Source organism: Strix aluco, chromosome 4 (genome assembly GCF_031877795.1).
Source record: "Strix aluco isolate bStrAlu1 chromosome 4, bStrAlu1.hap1, whole genome shotgun sequence".
NCBI lineage: Eukaryota > Metazoa > Chordata > Aves > Strigiformes > Strigidae > Strix > Strix aluco.
The window spans coordinates 102,102,579-102,124,033 of NC_133934.1; the positions used below are offsets into that span (position 1 = coordinate 102,102,579).

At 40.3% G+C, this 21,455-nt stretch overlaps 1 protein-coding gene across 2 annotated transcripts in view; it reads left to right on the forward strand.

Moving 5' to 3' along the window:
• Window positions 1–21,455, forward strand: part of AKAP6 (A-kinase anchoring protein 6) — a 293,798-nt gene that overhangs the window by 105,351 nt on the left and 166,992 nt on the right. The window lies entirely within an intron of this gene.

A 21,455-nucleotide genomic window follows, 5' to 3' on the forward strand; every position in this document is an offset into this window, starting at 1 on the left:
GGAGCTGTGGGCAGGGGTGGAGTTGCTTTCTTATTTTCTTTTAATGATGAAAATAGTTTCATCTAGTGACTGCTAGAAGTAGACAACGGTAGTGATCATTCTAATTATAATAGACTCTAGTTAACTTTAACTATACAGAATTTGCCTACATTATTTTACTTACACCAATGCCTTTAAACCTGGCAAAACATTATATTATCAACAGAGCTTCTCTTTGCTAAGATCAGGTACATGATAAGTTATTTTTTGGATAAAATGAAAAATAAACATTGGAAAATCAGGGATCTCTGTGGTATTTGAATGAAGTTATATATGTTCTCTTCCCTTGCGGTGATTATTTTCCCTTGCAAATCATGTACCTGTGCCTGTAGGGTTGAGGTAGGTTTTTCATCCCACTTCCTCATGTCCTCTCCCCAGTTAAGCTTATTTCAGCCTCCAATACAGTTACCTGTTGGGATCCCCTTGTCATATCAGAAATACAAATGGGTTCTCATGAAATTTAACAAGACCAAGTGCAAGGTCCTGCACATGGGTCAGGGAAATTCCAAGCACAAATACAGGCTGGATGGTGAGTGCATTAAGAGCAGCCCGGCAGAGAAGGACTTGGAGGTATTGGTGGATGGAAAACCGACTATGAGCTAGCAATGTCCACTCGCAGCCCAGAAAGCCAACTGCATCCTGGGCTGCATCAAGAGAAGTGTGGCCAGCAGGTCAAGGGAGGGGATTCTCCCCCTCTGCTCCACTCTTGTGAGACCCCACCTTGAGTACTGTGTCTAGCTCTGGGGTCTCCAACATAAGAAGGACACAGACCTGCTCGAGTGAGTCCAGAGGAGGCCACAAAGATGATCAGGGGGCTGGAGCACCTCCCCTATGGGGACAGGCTGAGAGTTGGGGTTGTTCAGCCTGGAGAAACGAAGGCTCCAGGGAGACCTTTTAGTGGCCTCCCAGTACTTAAAGAGGGCCTACAGGAAAGATGGGGAGGGACTCTTGATCAGAGAGTATGTGGTAGGACAAGGGGTGATGGTTTTAAACTGAAGGAAGGTAGATTTAGATTAGATGTAAGGAAGAAATTCTTCACTGTGAGGGTGGTGAGGCACTGGAACAGGTTGCCCAGAGAAGCTGTGGTTGCCCCCTCCCTGGCAGTGTTCAAGGCCAGGTTGGACGGGGCTTTGAGCAACCTGGTCTAGTGGAAGGTGTCCCTGGCCATGGCAGGGGGTTGGAACTAGATGATCTTTAAGGTCCCTTCCAACCCAAACCATTCTATAATTCTACCCCTTTATAGATCGATGGCATTAGGGTATACTGTGCACTGGTATCTACTAGAGCCTTATGCTCCTGTGGGTCTGATGCACCAGGCCATCAGATCCACACAGTCCAGTAAAACCGGTTGTCTCTCTACTCCACATGGCTGGAGGAAGGGCCCTTCTAGTGCTGCTCATAGGATTCTCCACTCACTTCTTGTAAGGATCGATTAGAATTCCTTTCCATAGGATCAGGACTAAGATCAGCCCTTCCACTCTGTCTGGGGAACTGCCCACTGGAGACTTTAATTGCTTTAGTTGAAGAATAGAGGAATAATTTTCTTGATTCCTGTCATATCATGTATAATAACCACATTTCTTTTTAATCAGTTCTCTTCCCTTGTGGTGATTATTTTCCCTCCAGTGTTGGTGGAACTAAGCATAACATCTTTTTTTTTTTTTTTTTAATTTATTAAATAATCCTTCCTAAATAATGGAAATTTAATAGTGCAATATGCTAGAGCAATAATGGCAATATACTATCCCATTAAACTTCAGATGAGATAGGATTTCATTTTTGGCTTCCGGCATCACCTTCAGAAGTAACTTCTTTATAAAGTGGAAACATTTGCAGTAGTTAACGCTACGAGAGATCTTTTTGAGAAAAAAGATAAACTTTGGAAAGGGAGGTGAATTTGAATGAATAATCAAATAAGGACCTAGCCATCTCAATAATATAAATATGAGCTTGTGTTCATACTAAATTTTTCTTTCAATTTTCTGATGTATTTGTCTTCCTAGCCATTGTAAAGAAGTCGTCTCCTATTCAGAACCTTTCATGTCCATCCTCAATATAGTTCAGTAAAATGGCTGTCAGAAAAGAAAGCCTCATTTCTACTAGGTTTTAAAATCCTTTGAAATTCATGACATGTGAATTAAAGGGTGATCTTGGTATCTAAATGCTAAATCTGGTATCTGCATTATCTTCTGTGGTATCAAGCTCTGTAAGACCTAAGAAAAAAAACGGACTTAGTTTTATAACTTCAGTAAATGCTTCTTACAATGTGTGATTTCTGTAACTTTTGAAGACATTGGAAGTATTATGACTAGTAGAAAAGTAGTTGAGCTAGGGATGTTTGAGTATAAAGTCAGGGTAGAAAGTACAGAAAGAGAAATTTCTTAAACAAAGGAGGAAGCAGCAGCTGTCAGCCTTGAAACAGTCAATTCTAAAGGGCAGCACTTAATGATTCAAGTTGTTCCCTCTATCCTGATGGCTGGGGTTCATCTTCCGGACTCTGATGAAAGAACTGTCTTCATAAGTGCAAGCTGTTTCTGTGCTTAAGTTTGTGTAGTGTTGAAAATTAGTCCAGATGAAGCTGACGGATACAGACCCCTTCATTCTGTGCAAGCAACAAATCCCATCAAAGATACTTGTGAATACGTAAGATGCTGTTTTTCAAATGACACTACAAGAGCCTGTTTAAGAAATTAAATTGTTGAGTGTCTAGGGACCAGTTTCCTCCACTAGATTCTGACTAGCATCCTTTTGGCAAGAAGCAGGTGGCAGAGAAACTTTTTGCATCACTCTCTCAAATCATCATGCTTATTTTTCTCAAACTTTTTGAAAAGGTAATTCTCTTTTTGGGGGTCATCTGTCTTTGTGTGATTCCCTGCAGCTGCAGTTCAGTCCTGCCAGGATGGAGGAATAAGAACCAGCTGTAACAACTAGCTGCAGCTGTAAACACCGGCTTCCTCTCCATACCCATCCTCTCCTCACCTCCTCTGGAGAGTGGATTTAGCTCCTGACAGCAATTAAAGGTAGTTAGCTGTTCTCTGGCCAGAGTAAACCCTTCTAGCTAGTGAGTACAGCTGCTGCTCTTGTCCTTGAGGACCTTTGCTACTGCTGATGCTGCTTTTTATACAATTTCTCAGTATTCCTGATTGTTGTGAATGTTTGGGAAACATTGATTATGGAGTTTGAAAATAATCTGATGAAGTATGTTGTGGGAAAGGGCTCAATAGAAGAAGGACTTTAAAGAGAAAGAAGACCAGATGCAAAGACCCCTGCTAGGAAGAGAGATAGGTCCCTGATCCATGTCCTTAAAAGCACCACACAGGAAAATTTCATATTTATTCCGCGCAGAAAGATGTATGCTAGCTACACTAAATGGCTTGAAAATGTACTTCCTGAATGTTGAATAAAAATAATCAAGAAAAAAGTTTTGAAATATTTTTCAAAGCAATTATGATATTATAATATTTTAAAGAAATATAAGGTTTTCCCAAGCTGCTTATTTACCTGAGTTTTTCCATTGTTGCCATCTTCTGCTTGTAAGACTAGTAAAGAACCTTTTCTTCAATACAAGAGCCCTTACCAAGATAAATGCTGCCTCAGTAACACTATGGTGCCTTGCTGAGGTACTTTAATTTGACATACGTAATAGAAAAACAGAAAATTCCTCCGTTATGTGATGTTATGAAGTATTGTAAATGAAATCTTATGAAGTATTGTAAATGAAATCTAACTAAAAATATCATACCTGTGTCACAACTGAGTCCTTTCTTTTGCTAGATCTCCTGTTTCATAATTCCCTAAGCAGAGTATCAAAAGTGTGCCATTGCTTTTTTAATTAATCATCATTTGGCATTTACATTAATTCTGTTATTTGACAAGTCTCCAACTCAAAAAAGAGTTTCCTAATTGCATGAATACATTTAGCAATAATTCAATACTACTTGTGTTAGCAGTAGTTTTGTGCTTAAGAAGTCAGATTTGAAATGAGAACTTAATTAAGGACAGAAGAAGCATGCTCATGCCCATTAGTAATCCAGTTACACTGCTGCAAATGTCTAGCCTAATATATTTTATTTATTGAGATTGTAAAACAAAGCTAAAATAACTCAACCTTTAGTTTGAGGATAACAACAGCTTAGAAATGACTGGCAGCCACAAAATCATTGAAGGTCATATTTTAGCTAGGTAATAGGGCAAAAAATGAAGTTTCAGTATTTTATTATGATGGGAATAATTTTGAATTAGTATAATTCTGGTAATATCTTGATAGTAAGCTATTTGTTGAACATATGCTAAAGCATTTATTGGAAGCCTTAGTCATTTCTCAGTTATATGGAGGATAGTCATGTGCAGAAACTGATAAAATGTAGATTTTCATACTTGCAAATTATGCAGATGTCCTTGAATGGGTATTATCATGCTGTTAATCTGTTTGTCTGCCTACAAACAGAATTCTGCTTGACTGGCCCATTTGCTGTTACATAGGATCACTGTCTTGCTTTGGAATAAATATTGCATACTCTTGCCATATTTTGTCTTGCACTGCAGCTAATTCTTTGGCACATGCTTTTTATGTCTTCAGTATTGGGTACCTCCATTCTGGGGTACATAACAATTTCTGTGGCAGTTCCTTGTATGTTTCAGAAATTACTTTTTGGAGTTAAATGTGAGAACGAGTGATACCAGATTCTCAGTGTTCCTCTTATTGTTAGAGTCTAGTTCAGCTTTTAGTAACTACTTCAGATTAAATTTTAGAATTCAGATTAAGCTCTTTTGTTTCTGTTTTACTAACTGGAGGGGAAAAAGATATAACAATTCATTCTCACAAGTAAAGTCAATAGAGTACTTTGGGGTAAGAAGATGGCCTATTGACACTTCTCATATGTAACACTAGGACTCCATAGTATCAATTTCAGAATGCTTTAAGGTTTACTTTCTGTAAGAAAACTAAGAAGCCTTCCTTAAACTCATACTAATAACTGATTTTTTTCCCCCATTTTTATATGCAAACTGCAAAATTGGAAGAAAAAACTGATCTTGGGCTGATTTAATGACAATACATTTTCAGTCATCCTTTGTGAATAAAATAATAACAGTAAAAAACGTTGTTCAGGCAGTTTTATCTCCTTCCCTAGAAAGCAATATTAGATTGACTATATTGACATCCTCATGCTGCAATATATGGTCACTGATAATCCTGTCTACTTGATTTTTGAGGGCACCATTACAAAGGGTAGAAACATAACCATTTGCAAGACACTCCATTTAAATGAAGATATGTTTTCTTTGCAGGCCTAGGGGTTAATTGTATGGAGCAAATTGCCAATTTTTTCTGTTATACAGACTTATAGCTTGTTTTATCACAGGCTCCATTTCTGTAAGAGGCAGCTGAATTTCCTTTGCAAGAAGCCATTTGATATCTATTGATCCCATCTTTTTAGCTTACCACATTTAATGAATTTGTCCTCAACTCCTTTGGCTCTGTATTTTGTCTAGGGAACCCAGTCAGCCTTGGCACTGGTTACTTGCCTTGTTGACATGCTAAGGGAATAAAATAATGCTGCTCTGCACGTTTTCCTGTTGTGGGTTAGAGCATGCCCCAGGGCTCCTACAGCAAAGAGTTGAATACAAGATTTTGCTGCCTTCCAGGACCCAGTCAGGGATCCCTTCACCCTCGTGCAACAATTTACCCCCTCTGAACCCAAGATGCCTCAGTGAAACAGAGATTAAAGACCCCTTTTCCATATTATCAGAGTAACAGGAATAATTTTCCTGTCTAGGAGGAACTAAGGATCAGTGCAGTCTACAAAGGAGAGTGTAATATCAGAGCCAAGCTTGTTAGTGTGACAAATAGCTTGTGTGTTTGGGTGAGAAAGATTTGCATTTTTACGGGGTGACTAAATGGTAGGCCTCTGCAAAAGGTTAATGGACTTGGTAGAGCAAGTTTGTATTGGAGATACAGCTGGGAGTCCATTTGGGCACTGGAGAGCCAGTTGGTTAGAAAATAACTGGAGAACAGACACAAAGGGGAAAGAATTTTGTGTTGTTTAGATTGAAGGGGGACAAACTTGCTTCTGGGCAGAGAATGGACTGAAAACACACCAGTACAGTTCAGGGAGAAGCTGGATTGCTTTAGAGGAAGCAAAGTTTATTGGTGTTTGGAGGTGATTTCCACCATTAGTGGAAAAAGGATGCATAGGGGACAAATGAAGTTTTGCCTGTGGGGTAGTGAAAAATAAATAGGAACTGGTAATGCTGATTGGGCTTGGTAACAAAGAAAAAACAGAGAACCAAAATCAGTAATGACAGAACTGGTGAAAAAAGCAAAGATAATCAACAGGGAACAGGACTGGCTTGTTTTAGATTACCAGGTAAAGGATTTATAGTGTTGTAGTGCTCCCCTCAGCCTTGCTTTCAATAACTTAGTAAAAGTGCTTCTAATACTGACCCTCTTAAAATAAATGGATTGCATATTTTTCCTAATAGATAGAGTGCTTGCCAAAGTTTGTTCATCTGTGAATCTTACTTATACTGTTTCATACAATTTAGATTGAAATACTGCCCTTGGTTGATGACAAGTTTATAAAAAACAATAAGTGAAAGAGGTATCAGATCCAAAAATTCCTTGGCAACTCTGCAGTTTTCTCAGCAGTCTTGCTGCTTTGTGCAGCATAATTGAAAATGTCACTTCACGTTTTGTATTGAGAGTCAAGTTTGTGCTTTGTTGTTTTGACTCTGATGATACTCGCCTGCTTTGAAAGCCCATCCCTCAGTTTTCAGGCTGGTTAAACTATTATTAAGCAGTAACGTAGTATACATATGGAACTCTCACTTTTACTCAGACAAATACTTCTTTACTAGAAGATGATACTGCAATACAGTGAACCCTCTGTTCCTCCGAAACACTTAGTTCCTAAGTTTGCCTGAATTTTAAACAGCTCCTCCAAGCACATTCACTTTTCTTTGGCATTTGCTTCACCACAAATAGTCTGAGCAAGTTTGTCACTAACAATCTTTTCAAACCAGCAACTGGTTGTAAGCTGTGAAAATTCTGAATTTCTAACTTTACATCTAAAACTGACTGCAGGAATTATGCTTCCTCAATGAAATCCTCTATAACTGCTGTCTTATAGGAGACAGGTACTGGGGAGGGGTTGGTTGTTTGTGAAGAGTTTGAGATAACTTCTGAGCTACCCTATTAACTAGTTAGTGTATTGATTTTAGGGCTCCTTGAAGTGCCATCATTATTGAACAGAAAACTATTGAATGCAAAATATTCTAATATTCCGTTAAACGTGGTAAATATGGAGAGGTGCGAGAGAATGCTCATTGCTTTATATTTTCATAGTGATATGCCTTTTCCAATGTTTTAAGGTCCAGCTGTTGCGTTACATAATATACTTAGGCTCTTGGATACTTCTGTTTTATGTATCATCTGTGAGGAAGTACAGGATATTCCAGAAAGATACAGTATACCAAAATCACTATGCTCTATTCTAAATATTTAATTATTTAAATAATACATTGCTACTCACTTCAACCTAAATCAGATTCCATTCTGTCTACTGTTATTAACGCATCATTGCCTTAAAATGTGTACATGCTGGAGATGAGTCAGAGCAAGAGAAATGTTCAAGGGTCTAGAGAGGATTAACCTGAGAAGAAAGATCAAGTCCACTTATGTAAGATTCTTGCATAACTCCTCAAAATATGTTCATATCTTTTTCTTCTTGTGTATCTTTATATATTTTGACAGCAACTGGTTTCTGTTCCTTCAGCCTTTCCAGTATGTTATGATCAGGAACAAAACATTAAATCACGCTGACTCTTAAATCATAGTTGTCATCATTAGGCATCAGAGTGAATATAATTTGTAGTAAATCTGGACAGGAAACTGTCTTTCAGAGGCTTATTTCAGACTGTCTGTATGCTTACACAGGTATGTGAAGGTTATCTTGAAAGCAACCAGAAAGGCAAAAAATTGTTTTCTCATCCTTGCTTTAGGTTTTGGAGCACAGATGATAATCCTCACAAACAGCTGAGCTGTCCTTAGCAAATCAAACTGGAATCTTATCTGAATATTCCTTTATTGTTAGTAAAGACTTATTTTGAACGCTCATTCTCATGTGGGTCAAGTAAGGTTACCCAAATGAAGGCTAGATTTGCCTCTGATTTCCCTCTGACAATGTTTGGAATCTCTCCAGAGTGCCAGAGGGAGAACCAACAAGCAAACAGATTTTTGGTAGTAGACATTGTAGATGTTCAAGTCACAGTAACTTAATATTACTAATTGCTTTTTCCCTACTGATGCTGGCATCTGACTATATGAATGTTTCCTCATTGTACTGTGTAAGAGTAAAGACACACAGTGTAACTTAAAATGTAAATACTGCTGCACTATTAGCAGCAACTGAACTATAGCAGCCAGCATAAAATTGACTCAGGTAAGTCCAAACTAGGGTCAACCAAATCCATGCATTGCAGTGCAAATCTCCTACAGCTCTGATAAGATACAGAAAACCACAAAAAAAGAGTAATTTTGTTAGAAACAGCGAAGCTTCTGGGCTTAAAAATAAAGAATAAGAAGACAAAAGAAAAAAGACCAGAGGTTGTTTTTATTTTATTCTGTAAACATATCCAAATTTTGGGATGAAAAAAGTAAGTCAGAATTAGGGTCTAAAGAGTGTGTAAAGAAATGCCCACTAGAGACCACTGAAAAAAGAAACTATCTAAAAGGGGAGGTAGATGAATTAGGAAGCAAAAGAAAAGCAATTAATGGAGGAACTAATAGTGGCAGGATTTCTTTGGAGACTGTAGGTGAACAAGAACCGAGTACATAACAGGAGGCTAAATTAGGAAACCAGAGGAATAATAATGGAGTAAAGAAAAGAGGTGGTGGATCTTAATCTTGCTGCTGCCATATTTAGCGAATAGTGGCAATCACCATTTCCCTCTTTTTTTTAACTCAGAAATTTTAACTGCAAAACAAGTTCATGGGTCAAAGAATTATAGTATCTTTTGTGAGGACTCAGACTTAACCTGTTCTAACCAATTAGCCTTGAATAATAGGATATGCTGAATTAAACGTTCTGATTTTGAGGGGGAATCGTGGTCACTATATCTTAAGTCATGTCAATGATATAGCAGAGGTCAATATATTTAGCAGTTACCCACAAGCAAACTGCATCTGTTCTATTTTAGTAAAAAGTGTTTTTTTTCTTCACTTTGGAAAACTTTTAGACATGGTGATATATCGCCCTCTTGAGGCTAGAACTTGTTACTGCATCTATTTTACAGAAATTTTATTTAATTTCCTTCTCAAATGAACGAGACTCACATAACTTTACAAACGTAGTTGTTAGAAATTCAGGGAATACAAAAATAATAAGGTAGAATCGGTCCTCCTTATGAAGATCTTTTTTGCTTTACTGTAGTCTCCAAAGAATTTTTTTGCTATGTATTTTATTCCAACAAATTTAATGTTGAATTATTGTCCTGATTTTAAAAAGTAATAGCATGTGTATGCCAATTATTAAACTTTTAAAAAATATAACCTGCACGTGCACTTCTACACATTTTGTGAAATGTATTTAAAAAAATAAACCCTATCCTCTGCAAAAAATTTAGAGATGTTATCTCCTTGCAAATATAACTGCAATTTTTATTATTTAGAGAACTAGAGTTATGTTATTTAAATAAGCACTGTTTAATCCTGCTTTGTGATCATCAGGCCAAAAATATAGTGGCTTTCTTCTGTTATCTATCACTTATTGGCTAACTTACTGAAAATGGTATGTAGAAATAATGAATTGAGTTTTTATTTAAAAAGCACTGAAAATCCTGTGGAATTAATTTTGTGCCATTGGGTAAAGGTATACAATTTGGCTAATTTCATTCTTTTAACATTATTTTTTCTTTGTTTGGGAAAAGGTAAAATTTTTGGAAGTGCACAAATCTCTGTGTAATAGACATCATGCCATAGGGCCACTCTGATTTCAGGCTACAGGAGCAACCATGTTGTATCTATACCACATGCACCTTTCAAGGAATTATGTGCTGGGGAATGAGGTTCATTTCTAGCAACTATGAGATCAAAGAGTGAAGAAATGTTGGGACCACTCAGGGGAGGTGCCAGTGTGGCTCCAATCAAGTGGCCTGCCCAGTGGGTGTGCAAGGTAGCAGCTGACCATCGGCAGAAATAACAGCTGCACAAGAGTGTTCCACCCCCAGTCCACTGCCTGAAGCCCAAGTACTCAGGGTATGCAAACCAAGGAATGATGGTCATCCATAATTGTCTCTTTTTCAGAGCAGAATAAAGCTGTATACTAATACATTACAGAGAGCATTCTATGGAAAAATTGCAATGAAGATCAGTTTGTCTTTTGGATGCAGTTCCGCTCATAATCAATACATACATTAGCTGTAAAACAATCTGAAACTAAGGTATGTTGCCAACACAACATTTAAAATAATTATATGAAGAGGCAATGCAGTACTTCCAAGTACCCTTACATCACTGTAAGTTGCTTCAGCATCAATAGTTACATTGGCAGCATTCTTAGAAACAGCGCATCAGACAACTAGCTTCACTGAAAATCAAGAGACCGATTATAGGCTCACATTATCTACAGAGTTTGGATCAAGGTTGCTGCCTAACAGACATTTCATGCTGAAAGAAAGGAGACAGTTCTGATCAGGAGATTTGATTTTAGGTTTATCTGTAGAATAAATAATAAATTTGCACTTATGAACAACAGATCCTGAACTAACTTCTATGTATTCTATTCTAGTTTAGAGTCGCTCAGAGCAGACAAAAAAAGAAATCTGGCACTGTGAAATAGATACGAATATACTGCAGCATTGTGCCACTATCCTTTAAACACGACATAGCAACTCATTTTGGTGCCTGGTATTTTACCAGACAGGCCGCTCTCCTGTGCTGTGCTCAGGGTCCCTCCAGAATCCAGATGCTGCTTCCTGCTATTGCTGCAGAGTTGAAGTCCCCATTTCTGGGAGTTACTGACATCGTCTTTCTTGGTGCAGGCAGATTTATTTGCTGTTCTTGTCCTTCCTTTGATATATCGCTGGCTACAAATTTCTGGAGACATTGTGTTCATATATTGCTCCCTGGTTTACCAGCTGAGTGAAACAGGAGGATGTGACATAAAAACATTCACATCTCTTAGCTGATCTCTAGATATGGCAAGTCTTTGCCTTTGACAGGGTCACATGAGGGCATAATCTAAAAAGGCCTCAGTTTAGGATATTTGATGCTGTGATACATAAGAGAAACTTAAAACTTACCCTGTACTAGATGTTTTAGGCACCTATTTTTATTCCCTAGGTGCTGCTTAGGCCTCTTGCATTTTATGTAGAAAAGAAGCGACTCAGAAAAAAGTTATTTTAAGAGTAGTGAGAGTTTCTGTGAGACATGACCAGTAACAGGCATCGCTCTTTGCGAATAAATATATTTTCAGAAACAACATGTTCAATCCTAGTAGTATAATGAACTTTGAAGACCAGATTTGAGTGATCATTTGGAAGTTTGTGCATTACTCAACTCACTCACAATATCACGCTTGCTGACTGTTTGCTTTTGCCTGCCTGTTTTATACCAAACATTCCAAGGAACATCACACTTTTTTTGCTTTAACTAAATAAAAAGAACTGTCTTGTCCTTTGCTTATATTTCCTCTTCCTTTATTTTCCTCCCTGTTTATGCCCCATTTCTGTATTGTCTGTTCTTCCTTCCTGTTTCTGTCTCATTTTGAGCGCTCTTGGTATCCTTTAACTCCTGTGTTTCTCCTTTCTGCTGCTTATACTATTCACTCCACAGTTTCAGTATTGCTTCCTCGGGAACCTTTTCCCAGTCAACCTCAAAATTTCACACAGACTAGGGATGCTGAATGAGATGAGTACTAGAAACATGTGAATACAGATTTACACTGTGGACGTTTTCTGACAAAAGCCAGTCTGATTAGAACAGTAGAAAATATTAACCAGTTTAACCAATGTATCTGTGTCTGCATAACCCAGTGGTCATGAAACTTGTTCGTGTAAAAGTGGTGGGGTTTTTATCAATATTACTTTCATCCATTGGAGAGGATGCTCTAGCTAGCTTGCACAGCAGTGGTTTTCAGGCGGTGTAAACTGTCTCCATGAGAGGGCTGGTGCAGGCTACCTTCCAGCAAGCACCTTCTCTCCCAGGCCAGGCTGCAGCTTGGTCTTTGCAGCTGCCATATGGCACTGTGGACTGAGCTGGAACTTGAATAATTTGAAATACTGCCTCAAAAATAACTAAGATTCAAATTAGTGTGCATGGTAACTTAGGAGGCAGATAAGCAAAAATATTTTCCGTCATCTAGAATATGAAGGCATATGTTAAATTTTTCCATACAGAGAAGGATATGCTAATTTACTTATTTTCTTGATTCCCAGGAGTCCTTTGAATCTCACACCACTTTTGAGATACAGCACTGGCCTCCCATATTTTCTCAGCATAAACTCTGTCCTCACCTGAATGAATGCAGGAGACCTAAAACTTTATCTGGCTTTGCACCTGTTAACACCACATCTCAGGTAGAAAGCATGGCCATGTCAGTATGAGAAGAGATCAGCAGCCATTTTGTATGCCTGGCATTATTGCCATCAGAGCAGATGGCATCTCTGGAGGTTTAAAGCTAATCCATATTGCTGTTAAGTTCATAACAGATGATTCTTTAAATGATGGATGAATCACACAGTCTTTCCTTTCCCCTCTCTTCTCTTCACTAGTCCTCTCTACTCTTAAATACTTGCAAAGTCACAATGACGCTGGCCTTTCCTGTGCTGCTATATGATATTCATCTGCATAGCTGTCTTGGCTTCAGGGCTACATGCATCTCTTCTCCCCAGCAGTGTCCTTCCAACCCAGGAATTTTGCTTCTGTGGTTCTAGGTGTTCACTGATCCTTCAAAAGGCTGAAGAAAAAGTTACCAGTGGTGCTGGAATCTTCTCTGCTATCTAAGAATATGTCTTTCAGGAGCAGGGTTTAGAAAGTATTTGGCTTACTTTTCCTGTATCTATCTTTGCCCCACAGTCCATCTGCTGATACTAAGAATATCCCTTTTTACATCTTGTAAGTTTCAAATAGCAGTGGAAGCCTTGTGGTAGTTCTCTTAAATAGAAAGTAGACCTTCACCTTGAGCAAAAGGTAAGACAAGGCATAGAGTAAAGAAAGAATTATGTTTGTGGCATCATGGAAAGATTTAAGTGATCCACACAGACACATTTAGAAATGATTATTAATATTCAGATTAGTGTAACTTGCTTTTTGTCTAGAAGCAGAAATAAAGTCAACAGTCCCATGGGGACAATGAACTTTTTATTGCAGAATCAGGTTCACTGTCTTCAAATCTATTTGTTTTTAATGGATTGAAAAGTAACACTTTGCATCTTTCTCTGTATCACGCTTTTTAAGCCTATCCTACCTTTATGATTCTGGCTCTTTTACTTAGAAGGCTTCAGGAAACAGAACTTCTTAAAAATCTTGTGTGCCATTCCTGCTCTACTCAGAATACAGTATGGAAAAATAGCTTGGAAATGTTAGCAAAATCTATTGATTTAGGAGTGGACCAAAAGGTCCACTTTATTAAGATTAAGAGTACCCTATCATCAATTTTTAGGAACAAAGCTAGTCCATTTGTAGTGTTTTCCTAGTCTTGTAAGAACTATGCTTTGTTGTCCTTACAGTTTCAAGACTAGAAGTACTCTCAGCTCTCCAGTGAAATCTCCCTGTAAAGTTGAGATATGTCTGATTGGCTGTGCTTGATATAACTCTATATTTTTATATATTAATCCTTCTTGCTTTCCAGCATCAGAATGCATCCTGGTGACTCAAAAACTACTCATGAGCCAGTGATCCCCCCGTGCTACCACTTTCTGTTCTGTAACTGTATAAATCATGACCAACTAGATAGATGCCCATTAAGAAAAATACATTAAATAGTAATTTCTAATTCTGTCTGTAGTAGTTGAGCATAAATCCTAGAAGGCGGTGCTCATGAAAGATTTGTGTAATTTAACAGTCTTAAAAATGCTTAACTAGACGGTATATAGTAGGAGACTAAGATGTGTTTCTACACTGATGTCCACCTAGAAAAGTATTTCATAGAATTGTAGAATAGTTTAGGTTGGAAGGGACCTTAAAGATCATCTAGTTCCAACCCCCCTGCCATGGGCAGGGACACCTTCCACTAGACCAGGTTGCTCAAAGCCCCGTCAAACCTGGTCTTGAACACTGCCAGGGAGGGGACATCCACAACTTCTCCGGGCAACCTGTTCCAGTCTCTCACCACCTTCATGGTGAAGAATTTCTTCCTTATGCCTAATCTAAATCTACCTTCCTTCAGTTTAAAACCATTACCCTTCGTCCTTTCCCTATGCTCCCTGATCAAGAGTCTCTCCCCATCTTTCCTGTAGGCCCCCTTTAAGTACTGGAAGGCCACTAAAAGGTCTCTTCTCCAGGCTGAACAGCCCCAACTCTCTTGGCCTGTCCCCATAAGGGAGGTGCTCCAGCCTCCTGATCATCTTTGTGGCCTCCTCTGGACCCACTTGATCAGGTCCATGTCCTTATGTTGGGAGCCCCAGAGCTGGACACAGTACTCCAGGTGGGGTCTCATGAGAAGGGAGAAGAGCTGGAGAATCCCCTCCCTCGACCTGCTGCCCACACTTCTCTTGATGCAGCCCAGGACACGGCTGGCTTTCTGGGCTGTGAGCACATATTGCTGGCTCATAGTCAGTTTTTCATCCACCAATACTACCAAGTCCTTCTTTGCAGGGCTGCTCTCAATCCACTCATTGCCCAGCCTGTATCTGTGCTTGGGATTGCCCCAACCCATGTGCAGGACCTTGCACTTGGCCCTGTTGAACTTCATGAAGTTTGCACGGGCCCACCTCTCCAGCCTGTCCAGGTCCCTCTGGATGGCACATCCCTTCCCTCCAGTGTGTCAACCGCACCACACAGCTTGGTGTCATCGGCAAACTTGCAGAGGGTGCACTCAGTCCCACTGTCTGTGTCTCCAACAAAGATGTTAAACAAGTGCCAGTCCCAACACCGGCCCCTGAGGAATGCCACTTGTCACTGCTCTCCAGTCGGACATTGAGCCGTTGACTGCAACTCTTTGAGTGTGACCATCCAGCCAATTCCTTATGCACCGAGTGGCCCATCCATCAAACCCATGTCTCTCTAATTTAGAGACAAGGATGTTCTGTGGGACAGTGTCAAATTTGATCGTTATCTTTTCCCTGTTTGGAGGGAACATTTAGGTCGCACATTCTCATAGGCTGGGGTTATTGAGTAAATGTGGCACGTCTTTAGCAGAAAGCTGCTAAGTTCTATTTCTGAAGTGTTTGTGAATGAATGTATCCTGAACTGCATATTAAGTATTGCCATCCATTGGTCAGCTGTATGTTTCTTTGAGGTCATTGTCTGCCAGAGAATCTTGCCAATATCCCACAAAGAGTATTCCATTGTGGCATCTTGGTTCCTTGAGGATCCCTAACATCTGTACTGCTAATGGTTTTATTGTTGCCTCTGGGTGTAACTCCAATTAAATTGACCGTGTCAGTTTGTTGCAGCCTCATCCTCTTGAGTACCTGTATTTCTTTGATTTACCTTTGCCTATGAAGAAAGTGCACTTTTATCCTTTTGAAAATAAAGTCCATAGGCAGGAATGTGTTTCTCCTGAGACTAATATGCAAGTCCTTTTGTGGTTAGACAAAGGGTTTTCTTAATGCATTCTGTGATAGAAGTGTCCTTAGAGCCGGCCCATCCTTGTACACAGACCACTCTGTGAGCTCAGTCTTTTTGTAAATTGGGAACAAACTTTACAACACTGTCTGCTTGCAACAAACTTGGACATTCATTTTTAAGCACACAGCCTCATAACCAATTCTTTTAAGAAGAGAACTCCCTTTGTGTAATAAAAGGGAAGGTGGAGAGAAAAAAGGTCTGGGGTAGTGATTTAACAAGCACTGTTGTTTGGTGCTTCTACACTGAGGATTGTGGAATACAGTAGACTTTCCACTGTCACTCTTAACTACCACGGCAGATGATTTTAGTATGTTTGCATTTAATAGTTTGCCATGTCTCTTTTATTCTGATTTTAATATTAGTTCAAGTCATTGGAAGGGCTTTGTACTTTTACAAATGCAATGACCAGAAGTGCCTTAAGTATAAACCAGCATGCATGTTAAACAAAAATGTTAGACTAATAAACTGAGCAATGTTAACACCGCACAGCTTAAAATTACAAGCCAAAAGTTATAATTTTGCTACCTGTGCCATGTAGGCACAGTAAATCTGTAATTTTTTTTTCATAAAAAACAAACCCAAAATTTGGTCTAGGATGAGGACCATAAAACTTTTCATAATGGTGTTAACTGGATGCAGTTGTATCCTCTGTGTTTTATGGCATAATTTTGGCAGTGTTAATGCTAGCTTCCTTAAGTGCAGATATCCAGATTCCCCATCTAAAGGAATCTCACATCAAAAATATACTAAAAACATCTAAGATACTGCTGCTTTTAGTGCCCTCCTCCCCCTCTCAAAAAGTAGTTGCATTTTTTAATATAGTAAAAATTCCATGTTTTCACATTCCTTTTTTTTTGGTAACCGAAAATGTGCTCTTCGACTAAAGCTCAAAATTTCAAAACTGGGTTTTAGTATGTTTCCATTCTAAATGTGGTCTAATAAAAGCTGGATTCATAAAGTGATAGCTGCAGCTGAGATGGAAACTTCCTCCTTTCCCATTCCATTCAATTAATGAAAGCTGAACTTCAAAGTCTAAATGAGATCATTTGAAGTGCTAAAATTATTGAACACTAGAACTGTTTACTTTCCTATCTGACCAAAAAAAGAGAGAGCTTGTAAGGTAAAAGTAAAATTAAACCACTGAAATGAAGTTAGGAAACTTTAAAAGTTCTAGGGCAAGAAGTGGTGTTAGCTTGGTTGAGAGGCATTTGTGCATAATTTTAAGTGACTCTTGATAGTCACTCATTTTTTTCATGACTGTGACGGTAAAAGCTTTTCTGGGAGGTCTTAGTTGTGTGCTGCTCAGAAAATTGCAATCGAATGAGAATATGTCTGAGCAACACCCCTCACAAGCTAAGAGAATATGCAGGGATATCATCAGGGACTGGAGCTTTTCTACAGTATCATAAACACTTATGTTGTCATCATTAGTTTTGTAGTTGTTATCAGAAGTTTTTAAGTTGATCAGCTGCTCATTATTTTGCTGACAGCCCATAACATTTCTCCTGGGCTCTTTGTCCTTTTTCGACCATGAGCATTGGTTGTGCCACCAACTCCAAGGCAGCATATAGCTAGGGTCAGTGGGTATGAAAACTCCTTTGACGGACTCACCTGATGGCAGTAAGCATCAGCCTCAGGTCTGCTGTTGCAAACTAGGAAGTGGGGAGTTAATGGATATCTATTTCTGAAGGAGGCCAGTCTTTGGCCAGAGATGGGGTGAGCTTCTGAAGCAAAATGGGAAAGCACAGGAGGAGACTGTGGAAGCTGGAGAGACACAGGGAGTGGGGAACTCCTGGGCTGTACCAAGAGGCAGTAGTGGGGTGCATGTAGTGAGCACTGAGATGTGCTGCACTGTTGTGGTGAGTAGGGAGGAAGAAGCAAACAGGATCCAGCAAAACAAGAAAAAGGAACGGAGTCAGGCATAAACTGCTTGGGATGCCCAAGACTGCCTATTTCTGCCTTCATTTTCAGTATTTAATTTTCTGACACACACTTGGGATAGACAGAACACACACAGTCCTATTAAATGTAATGAATTGCATGTGAGACTTGTTCATCTGACCATCTCCGTAGGCCTCGCCGCCATGCTTCAGGGTTTCTCTTACTGGCAGCACACCACCACAGCTGCTCTCCCGCTCTGTTATCCCACATGCCAGACACAACCAGGCTGCCTAACCCAAGATCCTTTGACCAGCTGTACTGGGTGCAGGGAGCCCTGCAGCCCTGTGCAGCAGCTGGGGGATCTGTGTCTTTTGTATGCCCTCATATTTAGCAGCACAAGGGTGTGAGGCACACTTCCAGGTGCACCCTTCCTCGGCCCGCTATCCGTGCATGTCTCTGGCCTCTGAGCTGATGCACCCCTGCCCTTTTTGGGCAATTCAGCAAGTGAATTCTCATGTCTTATAACTCGAAAAAATTGAGTGTTCTGGTTATGAATGAGGAAGTCTCAGGATATTTAGTTAAATCCCATCAAATTTATTTTTAATTCTTCAGTTAATTAATTCCTTAATTCTATAGAACAATTGAATTAAGTATATTTTCATTCTATAAGACACCAAAGCAGGCACACCGAGTTACAGCTTTTTTTTCCCCCCAGTACGTACAATTGTCTTTTCGTTCTTATCCATCCAGAGCAAATAGAATTAGACCACAAAAAATAACTTCATACATACCATGTTTCAAATGAAGCCATTTTTGCTCTAGCTTTGTTCAGGGATGTATGATTAGAACTTTCTTCCTCTCTCTAGAAAAATCTGTAAAACTGTCATAAAACAAAATGGGAAGCTGAATGTTTAAAGGTGTATGTTTAAAAGTTTTCTGCATGAGGTATGGGAAGAGCTTTATCATTATTTGCAAACTTGACTATAGAAGTTGCTACAAATCATTCAGTAACAACCCCGAAACATTTGTTTCTGTACTAAGCAGCATAGAATAAGAATAGCTTTACGCTGTGTCATGTAGGGGCTTGAGATTTTTAGCAAGATCTAGCTTTCTAGCACAGTACAAAACTGTTGCATCTGCAAAACTGCACCAGCTGGTCAAAAGGCTGAGACTGGATTATGCTGGTGCTCCTTTTTTCTGTTCTGTTCCCCTCTTTTCTCTCTGAGGAATTCTTGTACAGTAATTTTTAGTTTCAGTGTGGCTGCCTATGAGTATTCAACTTCCCAGAAGGTTTGAAGGAAAATACAATAGTTTAATTTTCCAATACCAAGGCATGAGTTGGGTAGATTTTACAGTATTTTCATTCTAAATATGATACTGTCTAGATCAGACCCTTAACTAGTATAAATCAGCATAGCTCCACTGAAGTTTATACCTGTTGAAACTCCTTCCCACCTTAAGAATGATGAAGGAAAAAAAAAATCTAGAGAAAAAACCTCATAAGATCAAACAGAAAAAGCAGAAAGGTAAGAAGTATCTAGGAGGGGATATAAAGCGGTTTCATGTGCCTCTGTATAAAATGAAGAAAAAAACTGAAAAATATCATGTATTGATTAAAATTTGTCATCCTGTGAATTTATTTCTTTCACTGAGTACTCCTGGATTTGGATTTAGGATTGCATTATTAAGCCTTATCCTTTGTTTTGATAAAATTGATGTTGTAATCTCTTTTTTCAAAATATAGTTTCATGCTCTGACAGAGTCTCACGATGGATTTTCTGTACTGTAGGACATTTTTTTCTCTACTATTTTTTAGAACTTATTTTGCCTAAAGCTTTTATTTAAAATGTGTATTCTGGGAAATATCCTAAATGGTGAGAAAAGCAAGTGTTGTAATGCAGTTTGTGTCCCGGAGTACATGTACATCATTAATTGCATTCTGTTCCAACTAACTAGGCCATCTTGATTACGCAGAAATGACTCTGTGTCGGTCAGTCTGTGGAGGGGCAGTGGCCCTTCAGTCAAGGATAAATTATGTTTTGGACTTCCCCTCTGTTATGAGACTTGAGGAGATTAAGGACCCAGATTTATATTTGTGACAGGACTACATGGACCATCGATACTGCAGATGCTCTTCCCCTAAGTACGAGAGAGCAGGCAGCCTCCTGGCTGTGACTGTCTGGGCCAGCTGGGCCAGCAGAGCACAACTGTTTGCGGCTGGTGGCAAGAACTCACCAAGATCGCAAAGCCTGTCGATAGCTTTGACAAAAAGTCAAAGGTGAGAAGGGAAGTTCAGCATTAAGAGCGAATGGTAGTCTTGTCCATAGCTCCAGAGCCACTGCAGTTGATCATACTTGCCTGGGTTTCAGTTTCCAGTGCGGAGCAGCCTCCTGGGCAGGGGTGAGTCATGACGCTGGTGGGTGGATGATAGAGGTGGCTCCTTGCTCACTGGTGTCAGGCTATTAAAATAAAGAGGATGGGACCATAGGCAATGCTATGTAAAAAACCCAAACAGGGCATTGTTTTGATCATTGTGATGAGCGCAGCAGGAGCTGCATTACTACAATTTAATCTTACATATAATTTGAGATAAAAATAGTTGTCTATTTTGCTCGCTTTCTAACAGCTTAAACGACCCTGTCTGTAGTTCTGCTACCATGTGTGTTGTCACAGGGACTTGCTGGTTTTGGTTTTGTCCCCACAGCTCCCATCAAGCAGTGGGTGCCTGGCCTTGGGTGGTGCCGGGCTGCGGGGGTGGCACCAGCAGCAGCACCGCACTTCCCCGCACCGCACTCACCTCACCGCACCTCACCTTACCACACCTCCCCGCACCTCCCCGCGCCTCGCCGCACCGCATCTCACCTCACCACACCTCTCCGCACCTCCCCGCGCATCGCCTCCCTGCACCTCACCCCACCGCACCTCGCGGGCAGTGGCCGCGCGCCGCCGGGGCCGGGCACAGGGCGACGCGGCGCCGGCAGGTGGCGCTGTGGGCTCAGGCACGGCGCGCGGGCGGGCGGGCGGCGCTCCCTCCGCCGGCGGTCCCGCGCTGCCCGGCCTCCCCTCCCCTTCATCCCCCCCCATCCCCTCCCATCCCATCCCCTGCTGTCCCATCCCATCCCTTCTCGTCCTTTTCCCGTCCCTCCGCTATCTTCGGTTTCTACAGATGGGTTCTTTTGAATGGTTTCATTAAAATTGTATTGCCTTAATTTGAAAAAATAGTAGGATTATTGCGATTTTTGCTGCCTGGCAGAAGAAAATCTGCCAGGGCTGGCCACGGCTGGTGCTCCCGTCAGCCGCGAGGCTCCCCTTGGGTACCCTGTCTCCAGCCGCCATCCTAACATGCCAGGTGGCACTGGTGCTTGCAGCCTTACCTCTTTTTTTCTCAAATAACTTGTCTTATCATGGTTCTGTAGGAGACCGTACCAATATCTGAATGATTCTGTGATTCTGTTATATATTTTTTCCAGACCCCCAAACTAGCCCCCAGGCATTCCCTGTGCCCCGCCGGGGCCTGCTCCGGCCCACAGCCCACCACATCTGTGTGGTGAGGGGGTACACGCCAGGCTGCTGGAGCTTGCTTCTTGGGAATTTCTAAGCACCAACATGAAGCAGTGGACATTAAAACACAGGCACGTTTTGTGAGAGGGCAGAAGTAACTCGGTTGCTAGTAGTTGCTTTTTATACTGGTGCAAGCATGCAATGTTCCTGAGCACCCTTTTGAAGGCATACAGACATCGAGTAC